Source organism: Triturus cristatus, chromosome 2_2, assembly GCF_964204655.1.
Source record: "Triturus cristatus chromosome 2_2, aTriCri1.1, whole genome shotgun sequence".
NCBI lineage: Eukaryota > Metazoa > Chordata > Amphibia > Caudata > Salamandridae > Triturus > Triturus cristatus.
Genome location: NC_140582.1, coordinates 1,242,153,441 through 1,242,173,344, shown reverse-complemented (window position 1 = coordinate 1,242,173,344; position 19,904 = coordinate 1,242,153,441).

Genomic DNA, 19,904 nt, shown 5'->3' with positions numbered 1-19,904 from the left:
GGCATCTGAAGGCAACAATACTACCTTAACTAAACTGCATGAGGCATCTAAAGGCAACAATAACACCTGAACTAAATTGCATGACTCATCTGAAGACCACAATATCACCTCAACTAAACTGCATGAGGCATCTAAAGGCAAAGCTGTCAACTCATCTAAACTGCATGATGCATCAAAAGGCACCTCCACTTAATTGCATGAGGCTTCTGAAGCAACAATATCACCTCAACTAAACTGCAAGAGGCATATAAAGGCAACAATATCACCTGAACTAAACTTCATTAGGCATCTAAAGGCAACATTATCACCTCAACTAAACTACATGATGCATCAAAAGGCAACAATATGACCTCCACTAAACTGCATGAGGCATCTGAAGGAAACAATATCTCCTGTACTAAACTGCATGAGGCATCTGAAGACAACAATATTACATGAACTAAACCGCATGAGGCATCTAAAGGCAACAATATCACCTCAACTAAACTGTATGAGGCATCTAAAGCAAAGCTGTCAGCTCAACTAAAATGCATGAGGCATCAAAAGGCAACAATATCACCTTCACTAAACTGCATGAGGGATCTGAAGGCAAGGCTGTCACCTTAACTAAACTGCATGATGCATCAAAAGGCAACCCTATCACCTCAAATAAACTGAATGAGGCAACAATATCACCTCAACTAAACTGCATGAGGCATCTCATGGCAACAATATCACCTTAACTAAACTGCACAAGGCATCAAAAGGAAAGAATATCACCCGAACTAACTGTATGAGGCATCTGAAGGCAACAATATTACCTGAACTAAACTGCATGAGGCTTCTAAAAGCAATAATATCACCTGAACTAAACTGCATGAGGCATCTATAGGCAACAATATCACCTCAACTAAACTGCATGAGGCATCTGAAGGCAACAATACTACCTGAACTAAACTGCATGAGGCATCTAAAGGCAACAAAAACACCTGAACTAAAGTGCATAAGGCATCTGAAGACAACAATATAACCTGAACTAAATTGCATGAAGCATCTAAAGGCAGCGGTATCACGTCAACTAAACTGCATCTAGGCAACAATATCACCTCAACTAAACTGCATGAGGCATCTGAAGGAAACAATATTACCTGTGCTAAACTGCATGAGGCATCTGAAGGCAACAATACTACCTGAATTAAACTGCATGAGGCATCTAAAGGCAACAATAACACCTGAACTAAAGTGCATGAGGAATCTGAAGACAACAATATAACCTGAACTAAATTGCATGAGGCATCTAAAGGCAGCAATATCACGTCAACTAAACTGCATGAGGCATCTGAAGGAAACAAATTTACCTGAACTAAACTGCATGAGGCATCTGAAGGCAATGCTCTCACCTCAACTAAACTGCATGATGCATCAAAAGGCAACAATATCACCTCAAATAAACTGAATGAGGCAACAATATCAGCTCAACTACACTGCATGAGGCATCTCATGGCAACAATATCACCTAAACTAAACTTCAAAAGGCATCAAAAGGAAACAATATCACCCGAACTAACTGCATGAGGCATCGGAAGGCGACAATGCTACCTGAACTAAACTGCATGAGGCATCTAAAGGCAACAATAACACCTGAACTAAACTGCATGAGGCATCTAAAGGCAACAATATCATGTCAACTAAACTGCATGAGGCAACAATATCACCTGAACTAAACTGCATGAGGCATCTAAAGGCAAAAATATCACCTCAAGTAAACTGCACAAGGCATCAAAAGGAAACAATATCACCAGAACTAAACTGCATGAGGCATCTGAATGGAACAATATTACCTGAACTAAACTGCATGAGGCTTCTAAAAGCCACAATATTGCCTGAACTAAACTGCATGAGGCATCTGTAGACAACAATATCACAAGAACTAAACTGCATTAGGCATCTAAAGGCAACAATATCACCTCAACTAAACTGCATGAGGCATCTGAAGGAAACAATATTACCTGAACTAAACTGCATGAGGCATCTGAAGGCAATGCTGTCACCTCAACTAAACTGGATGATGCATCAAAAGGCAACACTATCACCTCAAATAAACTGAATGAGGCAACAATATCACCTCAACTAAACTGCATGACGCATCTCATGGCAACAATATACCCTTAACTAAACTGCACAAGGCATCAAAAGGAAACAATATCACCGGAACTAAACTGCATGAGGCTTCTAAAAGCAACAATATCACCTGAACTAAACTGCATGAGGCATCTAAAGGCAACAATATCACCTCAACTAAACTGCATGAGGCATCTGAAGGCAACAATACTACCTGAACTAAACTGCATGAGGCATCTAAAGGCAACAATAACACCTGAACTAAAGTGCATGAGGCATCTGAAGACAACAATATCACCTCAACTAAACTGCATGAGGCATCAAAAGGCAAAAATGTCACATCAACTAAACTGTACGAGGCATCTAAAGGCATCAATATCACCACAACTAAACTGCGTGAGGCATCAAAAGGTAACACTATTACCTGAACTAAACTGCATTAGGCATCTAAAGGCAACAATATCACCTCAACTAAACTGCATGAGGCAACAATATCACCAACTAAACTGCATGAGGCATCTAAAGGCAACAATATCACCTGAACTAAACTTCATTATGCATCTAAAGGCAACAATATCAAGTCAACTAAACTGCATGAGGCATCTAAAGGCAACAATATCACCTCAACTAAACTGTATGAGGCATCCGAAGGCAAGGGTGTCACCTCAACTAAACTGCATGATCCATCAAAAGGCCACAATATCCCCTCAAATAAACTGCATGAGGCAATAATATCACCTCAACTAAACTGCATGAGGCATCACATGTTAACACTATCACCTCAACTAAACTGCATGAGGCATCAAAAGGCAACAATATCACCTTCACTAAACTGCTTGAGGCATCTGAAGGCAATGCTGTCACCTCAACTAAACTGGATGATGCATCAAAAGGCATCACTATCACCTCAAATAAACTGAATGAGGCAACAATATCTCCTCAACTAAACTGCATGAGGCATCTCATGGCAACAATATCACCTCAACTAAACTGCACAAGGCATCAAAAGGAAACCATATCACCTGAACTAACTGCATGAGGCATCTGAAGGCAACAATATTACCTGAACTAAACTGCATGAGGCTTCTAAAAGCAACAATATCACCTGAACTAAACTGCATGAGGCATCTAAAGGCAACAATATCACCTCAACTAAACTGCATGAGGCATCTGAAGGCAACAATACTACCTGAACTAATCGGCATGAGGTACCTAAGGGGAACAATAACACCTGAACTAAAATGCATGAGGCATCTGAAGATAACAATATAACTTGAACTAAATTGCATGAGGCATCTAAAGGCAGCAATATCACGTCAACTAAACTGCATCTAGGCAACAATCTCACCTCAACTAAACTGCATGAGGCATCTAAAGGCAACAATATCACCTCAACTAAACTGCATGAGGCATCTGAAGGCAACAATACTACCTGAACTTATCTGCATGTGGCATCTAAAGGCAGCAATATCATGTCAACTAAACTGCATCTAGGCAACAATATCAACTCAACTAAACTACATGAGGCATCTAAAGGCAATAATATCACCTCAACTAAACTGCATGAGGCATCTGAAGGCAACAATACTACCTGAACTAATCTGCATGAGGTATCTAAAGGCAACAATAACACCTGAACTAAACTGCATGAGGCATCTGAAGATAACAATATAACTTGAACTAAATTGCATGAGGCATCTAAAGGCAGCAATATCACGTCAACTAAACTGCATCTAGGCAACAATCTCACCTCAACTAAACTGCATGAGGCATCTGAAGGAAACCATATTACCTGAACTAAACTGCATGAGGCATCTGAAGGCAACAATATCACCTCAACTAAACTGCATGAGGCATCTGAAGGCAACAATACTACCTGAACTAATCTGCATGAGGTATCTAAAGGCAACAATAACACCTGAACTAAACTGCATGAGGCATCTGAAGATAACAATATAACTTGAACTAAATTGCATGAGGCATCTAAAGGCAGCAATATCACGTCAACTAAACTGCATCTAGGCAACAATCTCACCTCAACTAAACTGCATGAGGCATCTGAAGGAAACCATATTACCTGAACTAAACTGCATGAGGCATCTGAAGGCAACAATACTACCTTAACTAAACTGCATGAGGCATCAAAAGGAAAGAATATCACCCGAACTAACTGTATGAGGCATCTGAAGGCAACAATATTACCTGAACTAAACTGCATGAGGCTTCTAAAAGCAATAATATCACCTGAACTAAACTGCATGAGGCATCTATAGGCAACAATATCACCTCAACTAAACTGCATGAGGCATCTGAAGGCAACAATACTACCTGAACTAAACTGCATGAGGCATCTAAAGGCAACAAAAACACCTGAACTAAAGTGCATAAGGCATCTGAAGACAACAATATAACCTGAACTAAATTGCATGAAGCATCTAAAGGCAGCGTTATCACGTCAACTAAACTGCATCTAGGCAACAATATCACCTCAACTAAACTGCATGAGGCATCTGAAGGAAACAATATTACCTGTGCTAAACTGCATGAGGCATCTGAAGGCAACAATACTACCTGAATTAAACTGCATGAGGCATCTAAAGGCAACAATAACACCTGAACTAAAGTGCATGAGGAATCTGAAGACAACAATATAACCTGAACTAAATTGCATGAGGCATCTAAAGGCAGCAATATCACGTCAACTAAACTGCATGAGGCATCTGAAGGAAACAAATTTACCTGAACTAAACTGCATGAGGCATCTGAAGGCAATGCTCTCACCTCAACTAAACTGCATGATGCATCAAAAGGCAACAATATCACCTCAAATAAACTGAATGAGGCAACAATATCAGCCCAACTACACTGCATGAGGCATCTCATGGCAACAATATCACCTCAACTAAACTTCAAAAGGCATCAAAAGGAAACAATATCACCCGAACTAACTGCATGAGGCATCTGAAGGCGACAATGCTACCTGAACTAAACTGCATGAGGCATCTAAAGGCAACAATATCACCTCAACTAAACTGTATGAGGCATCTAAAGCAAAGCTGTCAGCTCAACTAAAATGCATGAGGCATCAAAAGGCAACAATATCACCTTCACTAAACTGCATGAGGGATCTGAAGGCAAGGCTGTCACCTTAACTAAACTGCATGATGCATCAAAAGGCAACCCTATCACCTCAAATAAACTGAATGAGGCAACAATATCACCTCAACTAAACTGCATGAGGCATCTCATGGCAACAATATCACCTTAACTAAACTGCACAAGGCATCAAAAGGAAAGAATATCACCCGAACTAACTGTATGAGGCATCTGAAGGCAACAATATTACCTGAACTAAACTGCATGAGGCTTCTAAAAGCAATAATATCACCTGAACTAAACTGCATGAGGCATCTATAGGCAACAATATCACCTCAACTAAACTGCATGAGGCATCTGAAGGCAACAATACTACCTGAACTAAACTGCATGAGGCATCTAAAGGCAACAAAAACACCTGAACTAAAGTGCATAAGGCATCTGAAGACAACAATATAACCTGAACTAAATTGCATGAAGCATCTAAAGGCAGCGTTATCACGTCAACTAAACTGCATCTAGGCAACAATATCACCTCAACTAAACTGCATGAGGCATCTGAAGGAAACAATATTACCTGTGCTAAACTGCATGAGGCATCTGAAGGCAACAATACTACCTGAATTAAACTGCATGAGGCATCTAAAGGCAACAATAACACCTGAACTAAAGTGCATGAGGAATCTGAAGACAACAATATAACCTGAACTAAATTGCATGAGGCATCTAAAGGCAGCAATATCACGTCAACTAAACTGCATGAGGCATCTGAAGGAAACAAATTTACCTGAACTAAACTGCATGAGGCATCTGAAGGCAATGCTCTCACCTCAACTAAACTGCATGATGCATCAAAAGGCAACAATATCACCTCAAATAAACTGAATGAGGCAACAATATCAGCCCAACTACACTGCATGAGGCATCTCATGGCAACAATATCACCTCAACTAAACTTCAAAAGGCATCAAAAGGAAACAATATCACCCGAACTAACTGCATGAGGCATCTGAAGGCGACAATGCTACCTGAACTAAACTGCATGAGGCATCTAAAGGCAACAATATCACCTCAACTAAACTGTATGAGGCATCTAAAGCAAAGCTGTCAGCTCAACTAAAATGCATGAGGCATCAAAAGGCAACAATATCACCTTCACTAAACTGCATGAGGGATCTGAAGGCAAGGCTGTCACCTTAACTAAACTGCATGATGCATCAAAAGGCAACCCTATCACCTCAAATAAACTGAATGAGGCAACAATATCACCTCAACTAAACTGCATGAGGCATCTCATGGCAACAATATCACCTTAACTAAACTGCACAAGGCATCAAAAGGAAAGAATATCACCCAAACTAACTGTATGAGGCATCTGAAGGCAACAATATTACCTGAACTAAACTGCATGAGGCTTCTAAAAGCAATAATATCACCTGAACTAAACTGCATGAGGCATCTATAGGCAACAATATCACCTCAACTAAACTGCATGAGGCATCTGAAGGCAACAATACTACCTGAACTAAACTGCATGAGGCATCTAAAGGCAACAAAAACACCTGAACTAAAGTGCATAAGGCATCTGAAGACAACAATATAACCTGAACTAAATTGCATGAAGCATCTAAAGGCAGCGGTATCACGTCAACTAAACTGCATCTAGGCAACAATATCACCTCAACTAAACTGCATGAGGCATCTGAAGGAAACAATATTACCTGTGCTAAACTGCATGAGGCATCTGAAGGCAACAATACTACCTGAATTAAACTACATGAGGCATCTAAAGGCAACAATAACACCTGAACTAAAGTGCATGAGGAATCTGAAGACAACAATATAACCTGAACTAAATTGCATGAGGCATCTAAAGGCAGCAATATCACGTCAACTAAACTGCATGAGGCATCTGAAGGAAACAAATTTACCTGAACTAAACTGCATGAGGCATCTGAAGGCAATGCTCTCACCTCAACTAAACTGCATGATGCATCAAAAGGCAACAATATCACCTCAAATAAACTGAATGAGGCAACAATATCAGCCCAACTACACTGCATGAGGCATCTCATGGCAACAATATCACCTCAACTAAACTTCAAAAGGCATCAAAAGGAAACAATATCACCCGAACTAACTGCATGAGGCATCTGAAGGCGACAATGCTACCTGAACTAAACTGCATGAGGCATCTAAAGGCAACAATATCACCTCAACTAAACTGTATGAGGCATCTAAAGCAAAGCTGTCAGCTCAACTAAAATGCATGAGGCATCAAAAGGCAACAATATCACCTTCACTAAACTGCATGAGGGATCTGAAGGCAAGGCTGTCACCTTAACTAAACTGCATGATGCATCAAAAGGCAACCCTATCACCTCAAATAAACTGAATGAGGCAACAATATCACCTCAACTAAACTGCATGAGGCATCTCATGGCAACAATATCACCTTAACTAAACTGCACAAGGCATCAAAAGGAAAGAATATCACCCGAACTAACTGTATGAGGCATCTGAAGGCAACAATATTACCTGAACTAAACTGCATGAGGCTTCTAAAAGCAATAATATCACCTGAACTAAACTGCATGAGGCATCTATAGGCAACAATATCACCTCAACTAAACTGCATGAGGCATCTGAAGGCAACAATACTACCTGAACTAAACTGCATGAGGCATCTAAAGGCAACAAAAACACCTGAACTAAAGTGCATAAGGCATCTGAAGACAACAATATAACCTGAACTAAATTGCATGAAGCATCTAAAGGCAGCGGTATCACGTCAACTAAACTGCATCTAGGCAACAATATCACCTCAACTAAACTGCATGAGGCATCTGAAGGAAACAATATTACCTGTGCTAAACTGCATGAGGCATCTGAAGGCAACAATACTACCTGAATTAAACTGCATGAGGCATCTAAAGGCAACAATAACACCTGAACTAAAGTGCATGAGGAATCTGAAGACAACAATATAACCTGAACTAAATTGCATGAGGCATCTAAAGGCAGCAATATCACGTCAACTAAACTGCATGAGGCATCTGAAGGAAACAAATTTACCTGAACTAAACTGCATGAGGCATCTGAAGGCAATGCTCTCACCTCAACTAAACTGCATGATGCATCAAAAGGCAACAATATCACCTCAAATAAACTGAATGAGGCAACAATATCAGCTCAACTACACTGCATGAGGCATCTCATGGCAACAATATCACCTCAACTAAACTTCAAAAGGCATCAAAAGGAAACAATATCACCCGAACTAACTGCATGAGGCATCGGAAGGCGACAATGCTACCTGAACTAAACTGCATGAGGCATCTAAAGGCAACAATAACACCTGAACTAAACTGCATGAGGCATCTAAAGGCAACAATATCATGTCAACTAAACTGCATGAGGCAACAATATCACCTGAACTAAACTGCATTAGGCATCTAAAGGCAACAATATCACCTCAACTAAACTGCATGAGGCATCTGAAGGAAACAATATTACCTAAACTAAACTGCATGAGGCATCTGAAGGCAATGCTGTCACCTCAACTAAACTGGATGATGCATCAAAAGGCAACACTATCACCTCAAATAAACTGAATGAGGCAACAATATCACCTCAACTAAACTGCATGACGCATCTCATGGCAACAATATACCCTTAACTAAACTGCACAAGGCATCAAAAGGAAACAATATCACCGGAACTAAACTGCATGAGGCTTCTAAAAGCAACAATAACACCTGAACTAAAGTGCATGAGGCATCTGAAGACAACAATATCACCTCAACTAAACTGCATGAGGCATCAAAAGGCAAAAATGTCACATCAACTAAACTGTACGAGGCATCTAAAGGCATCAATATCACCACAACTAAACTGCGTGAGGCATCAAAAGGTAACACTATTACCTGAACTAAACTGCATTAGGCATCTAAAGGCAACAATATCACCTCAACTAAACTGCATGAGACAACAATATCACCAACTAAACTGCATGAGGCATCTAAAGGCAACAATATCACCTGAACTAAACTTTATTATGCATCTAAAGGCAACAATATCACGTCAACTAAACTGCATGAGGCATCTAAAGGCAACAATATCACCTCAACTAAACTGTATGAGGCATCCGAAGGCAAGGGTGTCACCTCAACTAAACTGCATGATGCATCAAAAGGCCACAATATCCCCTCAAATAAACTGCATGAGGCAATAATATCACCTCAACTAAACTGCATGAGGCATCACATGTTAACACTATCACCTCAACTAAACTGCATGAGGCATCAAAAGGCAACAATATCACCTTCACTAAACTGCTTGAGGCATCTGAAGGCAATGCTGTCACCTCAACTAAACTGGATGATGCATCAAAAGGCATCACTATCACCTCAAATAAACTGAATGAGGCAACAATATCTCCTCAACTAAACTGCATGAGGCATCTCATGGCAACAATATCACCTCAACTAAACTGCACAAGGCATCAAAAGGAAACCATATCACCTGAACTAACTGCATGAGGCATCTGAAGGCAACAATATTACCTGAACTAAACTGCATGAGGCTTCTAAAAGCAACAATATCACCTGAACTAAACTGCATGAGGCATCTAAAGGCAACAATATCACCTCAACTAAACTGCATGAGGCATCTGAAGGCAACAATACTACCTGAACTAATCGGCATGAGGTACCTAAGGGGAACAATAACACCTGAACTAAAATGCATGAGGCATCTGAAGATAACAATATAACTTGAACTAAATTGCATGAGGCATCTAAAGGCAGCAATATCACGTCAACTAAACTGCATCTAGGCAACAATCTCACCTCAACTAAACTGCATGAGGCATCTAAAGGCAACAATATCACCTCAACTAAACTGCATGAGGCATCTGAAGGCAACAATACTACCTGAACTTATCTGCATGTGGCATCTAAAGGCAGCAATATCATGTCAACTAAACTGCATCTAGGCAACAATATCAACTCAACTAAACTACATGAGGCATCTAAAGGCAACAATATCACCTCAACTGAACTGCATGAGGCATCTACAGGCAACAATATCACCTCAACTAAACTGCATGAGGCATCTGAAGGCAACAATACTACCTGAACTAATCTGCATGAGGTATCTAAAGGCAACAATAACACCTGAACTAAACTGCATGAGGCATCTGAAGATAACAATATAACTTGAACTAAATTGCATGAGGCATCTAAAGGCAGCAATATCACGTCAACTAAACTGCATCTAGGCAACAATCTCACCTCAACTAAACTGCATGAGGCATCTAAAGGCAACAATATCACGTCAACTAAACTGCATCTAGGGAACAATATCATCTCAACTAAACTGCATGAGGCATCTAAAGACAACAATATCACCTCAACAAAACTGCATGAGGCAACAATATCACCTGATCTAAACTGCATGAGGCATCTAAAGGCAACAATATCACCTCAACTAAACTCCATGAAGCATCTGAAGGCAACAATACTACCTGAACTAGTCTGCATGAGGTATCTAAAGGCAACAATAACACCTGAACTAAATTGCATGAGGCATCTGAAGATAACAATATAACTTGAACTAAATTGCATGAGGCATCTAAAGGCAGCAATATCACGCCAACTCAACTGCATCTAGGCAACAATCTCACCTCAACTAAACTGCATGAGGCATCTAAAGGCAACAATATCACCTCACCTAAACTGCATGAGGCATCTGAAGGCAACAATACTACCTGAACTAATCTGCATGAGGCATCTAAAGGCAGCAATATCACGTCAACTAAACTGCATCTATGCAACAATATCACCTCAACTAAACTGCATGAGGCATCTAAAGGCAACAATATCACCTCAACTAAACTGCATGAGGCAACAATATCACGTGAACTAAACTGCATGAGGCATCTAAAGACAACAATATCACCTCAACTAAACTGCATGAGGCAACAATATCACCTGATCTAAACTGCATGAGGCATCTAAATGCAACAATATCACCTCAACTAAATCCATGAAGCATCTAACTGCAACAATTTCACCACAAATAAACTGCATGAGGCAACAATATCACCTCAACTAATCTGCATGACTCATCTGAAGACAACAATATCACCTCAACTAAACTGCATGATGCATCTAAAGGCAAAGCTGTCAACTCAACTAAACTGCATGAGGCATTAAAAGGCAACAATATCACGTTCACTAAACTATATGAGGCATCCAATGGCAAGGGTGCCACCTCAACTAAACTGCATGAAGCATCTAAATACAAGGCAATCACCTCAACTAAATTGCATTGGGCATCTGAAGTAAATGCTATCACCTTAAATAAAGTACATGAGGAATTTAAAGACAAGGCATCTGAAGGCAACAATATCACCCAATCTAAACTGCATGAGGCAAAAATATCACTTGAACTAAACTGCATGAGGCATCTAAAGGCAACAATATCACCTCAACTAAACTGCATGAGGCATCTAAAGGCAACAATATCACCTCAACTAAACTGTACGATGCATCTAAAGGCAACACTATCACCACAACTAAACTGCATGAGGCATCAAAAGGCAACAATATCACCTCCACTAAACTGCCTGAGGCATCTGAAGGAAACAATATAACCTGTACTAAACTGCATGAGGAATCTGAAGACAACAATATGACCTCAACTAAACTGTATGAGGCATCTAAAGGCAAAGCTGTCAGCTCAACTAAACTCCATGAGGGATCAAAAGGCAACAATATCACCTTCACTAAACTGCATGAGGCATCCCAAGGCAAGGGTGTCACCTCAAATAAACTGCATGAAGCAACAATATCACCTCAACTAAACTGCATGAGGCATCTAAATGCAACATTATCACCTCAACTAAACTGCATGATGCATCAAAAGGCAACAATATCACCTCCACTAAACTGCATGAGGCATCTGAAGGAAACAATATCTTCTGTACTAAACTTCATGAGGCATCTGAAGACAACAATATTTTCTGAACTAAACTGCATGAGGCATCCGAAGGCAAGGGTGTCACCTCAACTAAACTGCATGATGCATCAAAAGTTAACACTGTCACCTCAACTAAACTGCATGAGGCATCTAAAGGCAAAGCTGTCAGCTCAACTAAACTGCATGAGGCATCAAAAGGTAACAATATCACCTTCACTAAACTGTATGAGGGATCTGAAGGCAAGGCTGTCACCTTAACTAAACTGCATGATGAATCAAAAGGCAACAATATCATCTCAAATAAACTGAATGGGGCAACAATTTCACCTCAACTAAACTGCATGAGGCATCTCAAGGCAACAATATCACCTCAACTAAACTGCACAAGGCATCAAAAGGAAACAATATCACCAGAACTAAACTGCATGAGGCACCTGAAGGCAACAATATTACCGGAACTAAACTGCATGAGGCTTCTAAAAGCAACAATATCACCTCAACTAAACTGCATGAGGCATCTGAAGACAACAATATCACCCGAACTAAACTGCATAAGGCATCTAAAGGCAACAATATCACCTCAACTAAACTGCATGAGGCATCTGAAAGAAACAATATTACCTGTACTAAACTGCATGAGGCATCTGAAGGCAACAATACTACCTGAACTAAACTGCATGAGGCATCTAACGGCTGAAATAACACCTGAACTAAACTGCATGAGGCATCTGAAGACAACAATATAACTTGAACTAAATTGCATGAGGCATCTAAAGGCAGCAATATCACGTCAACTAAACTGCATCTAGGCAACAATATCACCTCAACAAAACTGCATGAGGCATCTAAAGGCAACAATATCACCTCAACTAAACTGCATGAGGCATCTAAATACAACAATATCACCTCAACTAAACTGCATGAGGCATCTAAAGGCAACAATATCACCTCAACTAAACTGCATGAGGCAACAATATCACCTGAACTAAACTGCATGAGGCATCTAAAGGTAACAATATCACCTCAACTGAACTGAATGAGGCAACAATATCACTTCAACTAAACTGCATGAGGCATCTGAAGGAAAGCATATTACCTGAACTAAACTGAATGAGGCATCTGAAGGCAACAATACTACCTGAACTAAACTGCATGAGGCATCTAAAGGCAAGGCTGTCAACTCAACTAAACTGCATGATGCATCAAAAGGCACCTCCACTAAATTGCATGAGGCATCTGAAGCAACAATATCACCTCAACTAAACTGTATGAGGCATCAAAAGGCAACAATATCACCTGAAATAAACTTCATTAGGCATCTAAAGGCAACATTATCACCTCAACTAAACTGCATGATGCATAAAAAGGCAACAATATCACCTCCACTAAACTGCATGAGGCATCTGAAGGAAACAATATCTCCTGTACTAAACTGCATGAGGCATCTGAATACAACAATATCACCTGAACTAAACTGCATTAGGCATCTAAAGGCAACAATATTACCTGAACTAAACTGCATGAGGCATCTAAAGGAAACAATATTACCTGAACTAAACTGCATGAGGCATCTGAAGGCAACAATCCTACCTGAACTAAACTGCATGAGGCATCTAAAGGCAACAATAACACCTGAACTAAAGTGCATGAGGCATCTGAAGACAACAATATAACCTGAACTAAATTGAATGAGGCATCTAAAGGCAGCAATATCACGTCAACTAAACTGCATCTAGGCAACAATATCACCTCAACTAAACTGCATGAGGCATCTGAAGGAAACAATATTACCTGTACTAAACTGCATGAGGTATCTGAAGGAAACAATAATACCTGAACTAAACTGCATGAGGCATCTAAAGGCAACCATATCACCTGAACTAAACTGCTGAGGCATCTGAAGACAACAATATCACCTGAACTAAACTGCATGAGGCATGTAAAGGCAAAGCTATCACTTCAACTAAAATGCACCAGGCATCAGAAGGAAATGCTGTCACCTCCACTAGACTGTATGAGGCATCCACAGACGAGGCTATCACTTCAACAAAACTGCATGAGGCATTTAAAGGCAAGGCAATCATCTCAACTAAATTGTACTGGACATCTGAAGTAAATACTGTCACCTTAAATAAACTACATGAGGAATCTGAAGACCATGTTTTCGCCTTAATTAAACTGCACAAGGCATCTGAAGGCAACAATATCAACCGAACTAAACTGCATGAGGCTTCTAAAGACATGGCTATCACCTCCACTACACTGCATGAGGCATATAAAGCATAAGATGCCATCTGTACTAAACTGCGTGAAGCGTCTGAAGCAGGTGATGACACCTCCACCATGACTGAGGGCCTGATTGAGATCTCGGCGACCGGGTCACTCCATAACAACGGTGATGGATATCCCGTCCGCCGAAATATATATCGTATGGAATTAAAATGTTGGTGTACTGGATATCTGTCACCGTTGTGATGGAGTAACCCGTTGGCCAAGATCTGAATCAGACCCTAAGTGTTGTTCTATGACTGATAGTGAAAACATCCTAAATGCCCCTTCGATGCCACGGTATGAGCTATGAATGAGAACACCAGAGCGACCGCAATGGATGCATTAATTTGAACTCACACGTATAGCGACACAGTACAGGCTTTTATGTGGGAAAGGGCTGATGACATCATCATGGTGCACAGGTTCCTGCCATAGAAACAACAACCAGATGAATGTGCAGCCTTTGGTTTAACTGAATGAAAATCATCTGCCTCATCCTCGGTCAGTGATCAGCTCTCCCCCTGCAGCTCCACCCAACTGCGCTCAGCTCACGGTGCCACACAGTCTGGGTTCGAGACTTCTCCCTGCTGGGTCCCGTGCTTTTCTCTATTTCTTGGCTTGTTTTCCCTGCATTACCCCGTAGCTCATACCGCAGTCACTGCGTTATTTTTGTTCCTGCCACAACCTGCCCCGCTCCCGCCTCCCAGCCGCATGCCCCTCCCCCTCCCCTACTTAAATGGCGATCGCTGCACGGTCGCGCCGCTGGCGTGCCGAAGGCACACCTAAGGTAAACCCGTCTGTGCCTGTCCGTACCTGGACCGTGCCCAGCGCCAGACCCCCTGGTCCTCGCGAGAGCCACGACATCCGACAACACTACGACGCCGGCTTCCTCGACGGACTTAACTCCGGACGATCATCAAACTGCTTGCAGGCCAGCCCGATACTCACCCACGGACCCTTCACCTGCCGTAGCTGCAACTTCACCAGCCGCCGAACACCCGCATGTCCTACGCCACCCGTCAGAGCAGATCGCAACCACCTCAGATGCATATTACTCAACACCCGCTCCGTCCACAAGCACGCCATCGAACTCTGGGACCTACTCGACTCAGCCTCCCCGGACGTCACCTTCCTAACAGAGACCTGGATGAAGCCCTCTTCGGCACCCGACAATGCCATAGCCATCCCCGATGGATACAAGATCACCAGAAGGGACCGCACCAACAGACCAGGAGGAGGAATCACCATCGTCTACAGGAAGACCCTCAGAGTCTCGACCAACACTACAGACACCTCCAGCACCGCGGAACACCTACACTCCCAGATCCACACCGACCCCAACACCACCCTCAGAGGAACACTTGTTTACAGACCCCCCGGACCCCGGTCACAGTTCATTGAGGCCATCTCCGACATAGTCAGCACGCACGCTCTGGCATCCACAGACTACATCCTCCTCAGAAACCTGTATTTCCACCTCGAGAATGCCAACGACAGCAACTCCGTCACTCTGCTCGATAACCTCGCCAACCTCGAACTCAAACGGCTCGTGGCGACCCACACCGCCAGACACGCACTCGACCCCATCCTCTCCGTCAGCAACCACATCACCTTCAGCCACACCACTGAACTCCACTGGACCGACCACCGATGCGTCCACTTCACCTTCAAGAAACCCGCCACGCACCACCACCTGCAACGGATCTCCTACCGCAGCTGGAACAAGGTCACCGAAGACCAGCTCATAACCTCCCTAGCCCGAAACCCACCAACAGACCCCACTGACACAGCTGCCAGCAACCTCAGGCAATGGATCAATGACTGCGCCAACACTCTCGCCCCAATCAGAAAACCCTCAAACAGATGCACAGACAGGAAGGCCAGCTGGTTCACCACTGACCTCCAGGAATACAAGCGGACCTGCCGAAAAACTCGAGAAAAAGTGGCACCATGAACAGACACCGGGCAACCATGCAGCCCTAAAGAACGCCAGCCGCAAGCACCACCAGCTCATCCGAGCCACCAAAAGGACCTCCTTCAAAGAACGCATCGACAACAACGCACACAACAGCAAAGAGCTCTTCAACATCGTGAATAAACACTCCAACTCCAACGACATCCCGCCGTTGTAAGACCTTTGCGACTCCCTATTCCCCTTCTTTCACCGCAAGATCGCAGACATCCACAACAGCTTCAACACTCAGACCCTCCCTACAGCCGCAACATCGTGAATAAACACTCCAACGCCAACTCCAACGACATCCCGCCGTCGTAAGACCTTTGCGACTCCCTAGTCACCTTCTTTCACCGCAAGATCAAAGACATCCACAACAGCTTCAACACTCAGACCCTCCCTACAGCCGCCGACACTGCAGACCCACCGCCCCCTAGCCCCACCAACCACCTGCTCTCCTGGACGCACGCCAACGACGAAGACACCATCAAGACCATGAACACCATTCACTCCGGATCACCATCCGACCCCTGCCCTCACCAGATTTTTAACAAAACAAACTGCATCTTCGCACCCCAACTCCGGAAGATCATCAACAGCTCCTTTGAGACCAACACCTTCCTGGAAAGCTGGAAGCACGCCGAGATCAACGCACTTGTCAAGAAACCCACAGCGGAACTAAAGCACCTCAAAGATTTCTCTGGCCCATCTCCCTGCTCCCGTTTCCGGTGAAAGTCATCGAAAAGATCGTCAACAGTTCTTGGACTTGGCCCTTTTTGCATGGTCATCCCTGAAATTTTTTACCTTCCGCCTGTATTTTTTCTGACCTGTTTTTGGCTGTTCTATGACTCTGGGCACTTTACCACTGCTGATCAGTGCTAAAGTGCATATGCTCTCCCTATGGTAAAATGTATATGTTGGTTGGATTCCATGATTGGCTTATTTGGTTTACTGACAGACCCCAGCAAAGTGCACCAGGAGTGCCCAGGGCTTGTAAATACAAATGCTGCTGGTGGGTTTGCAGCATTGGTTGTGCCACCCACAGAAGCGGCCTAGTAAAATGTGTCTAAGGTCTGCCATTGCAGAACCTGCGTGCAGTCTGGTACTGTCATGCTGACTGGGCAAGTGCACCCACTTGCCAGTCCCTAAACCTTCCCTTAACTTCATATTAGTCACCCCTATGGTAGGCCCAAGGGCAGGGTGCATTGTAAGCATAAGGTAGGACAAGCCCTGATGTGTTTGGCATGTCCTAATAGTGAATTACAGCCATTCTCGTTTTTCACTATTGTAAGGCTACCTGTTCTCATAGGCCAGAATGGGCTGTTAGAATTGTTACATTCTATTATCCTAACAGACCCAGGGAACATGGTAGAAATTCGAGTTTAGTATGCCTGAACTCAGAATAATAAAATACATATTTTAGTAAAGTTTATTTTCATATTCTGTGTTTGCAAATACCACTTTTAGAAAGTTGATATTTGCTTGCCTAACCATTTCAGCCCGCCTCTGCTATGATGTGTATCTGCCTGTCTGGTTCGTGTGAGTGACAGGGCTAGGGAAACCCAGAGGGGCAGGGCTAGGTAGCCTGGTGGTGAATAGAGAGATTGACATCCAGATGGGTGGGAGGAGTGCACCTGGACTCTGAATAGGGCTGTGCTCTGCCACCACAATGCTGGCTCCACCTCCTGTGGAGGGGCTGATGTCTCTGCCCTGCACCCTGAATAGAAAGTCAGAGTCATGTCAACAAAGTGCTCAGGAACTGGTTCTGGCTGGGCAAAGGCCCCTCTACCCCAGAGGAACAAAGGAATTAGGGGTATAAGTATTGGGACCCTGCTCCCAAGAAATTAGATCCTGCTTGACGAGAAGAACCTCTGCCTGAGGAGAAGGAACTGGGAAAGCTGTAAGGAGGAGTACTGTCCCTGACCAGGGGGATTGGCCTGCAGTGGTTGCCTTGCTGCTGAAGGAGAGGAGAAAGACTACAAAGACTTTATTTCAACTTGTGCTTAAAAAGATCTCCAAGGGCTTGGAATAGAGCTTGCCTCCTGCTGAAGTCTCAGGAACAACAGACTTCACCCCCCAGCTCCCCAGAGTTCTTTGGAAGTGCCTGCTGCTGTTGTTGGGCCTTCTGAGGGACTGCGTGTCGCAAGGAGCTGGAAGCGTGACTCAAGGAGGAGAAGCGTGCCGCCGTCGGAGCTGTTGTCATCGCATCTCGTAAAGTGTGTCGCCGCTGCAGCATCGCATCGAGCGGAAGCGTCTCGCATCATCCAGGAAGTGTCTCGCAACGCCGAAGAAGCGTGTCGCCATCGCAGCCATCGTAGCCGGCGCATTGCACAGCATCAAGAAAAGCACCTCGCATCCACGGAGAAGAGTGCCGCCGTCGGAGCTGCTGTCGTCGCATCGCGTAAAGGGGTGTCACCGCTGCAACATCGCATCGAGCGGAAGCGTCTCGCAAACGTCGGAGAAGAGTGCCGCTGCCAAGGCCGCTGTTGTCGCATCGCGTAAAGGGTGAGGCCGCTGTAGCGTCGAGTCTTCTCGCAACATCGGAGAAGCATAGCGCATCTGGAAGATCTTCACGTCTTTATTTCTTTGCACCAAAAACTTCATCGCATCAACATCGTTGCAACACTTTCGTTGCCCTGCGTGTCGCATCTAAAAGGTACATTGACTTAAAGTGTCGCATTTAAGAACTTGAGAGAACTAAGCAAAATTCTACCATCTAAAGTAACAGTATTGTGTATTTTTGTCGTTTAATGGTCTTGTGGTAACTCTATATAAAGAATCCTTATTTTTAATATAAAACCTGTGTGGTGTCCATTTGTAGTGTTGTCACTTGGTTACTGTATATGTTCACAAATGCTTTACACACTGCTTCTGAGATAAGCCTGTCTGCTCGTGCCAAGCTACCAAGGGGGTGAGCAGGGGTTATTTTAGGAGTGTACCATCTTACCCTGACTAGAGGAAAGGTTCCCTGCTTGTAACAAGTACCTACCTGTGCCAAACAGAGAACCCGGATGCTAACAACAGGCAAGTGACCCACTTCCTCGAGGAGAACAACATCCTGGACCCGTCCTAATCCAGATTCTGCAGCAATCACAGCACCGAAACTGCCCTCATCGTGGCCACAGACCACATCAGGACCCTACTGGACATCGGCGAAACACCTTCGACAAAGTCTGCCACCACATCCTATGCACATGCCTACACGACGCAGGAATACATGACAAAGCCCTGGACTGGAACACCTCCTTCCTCACCGACAGAACCCAGAAGGTCCACCTTCCCCCTTTCTGTTCCGAAGCCACCAAGATCATCTGCGGCGTATCCCAGGAATCGTCCCTTAGCCCCACCCTTTTCAATGTCTACATGGCACCGCTCGCACAACCTCAGCATTGTCTCCTACGCTGACGACATTCAACTGATCCTCTCACTCACCAAAAACCCCGCCACCACCAAAACCAACCTCCACGAAGAAATGAAGGCTGTCGCCAGCTGGATGCAG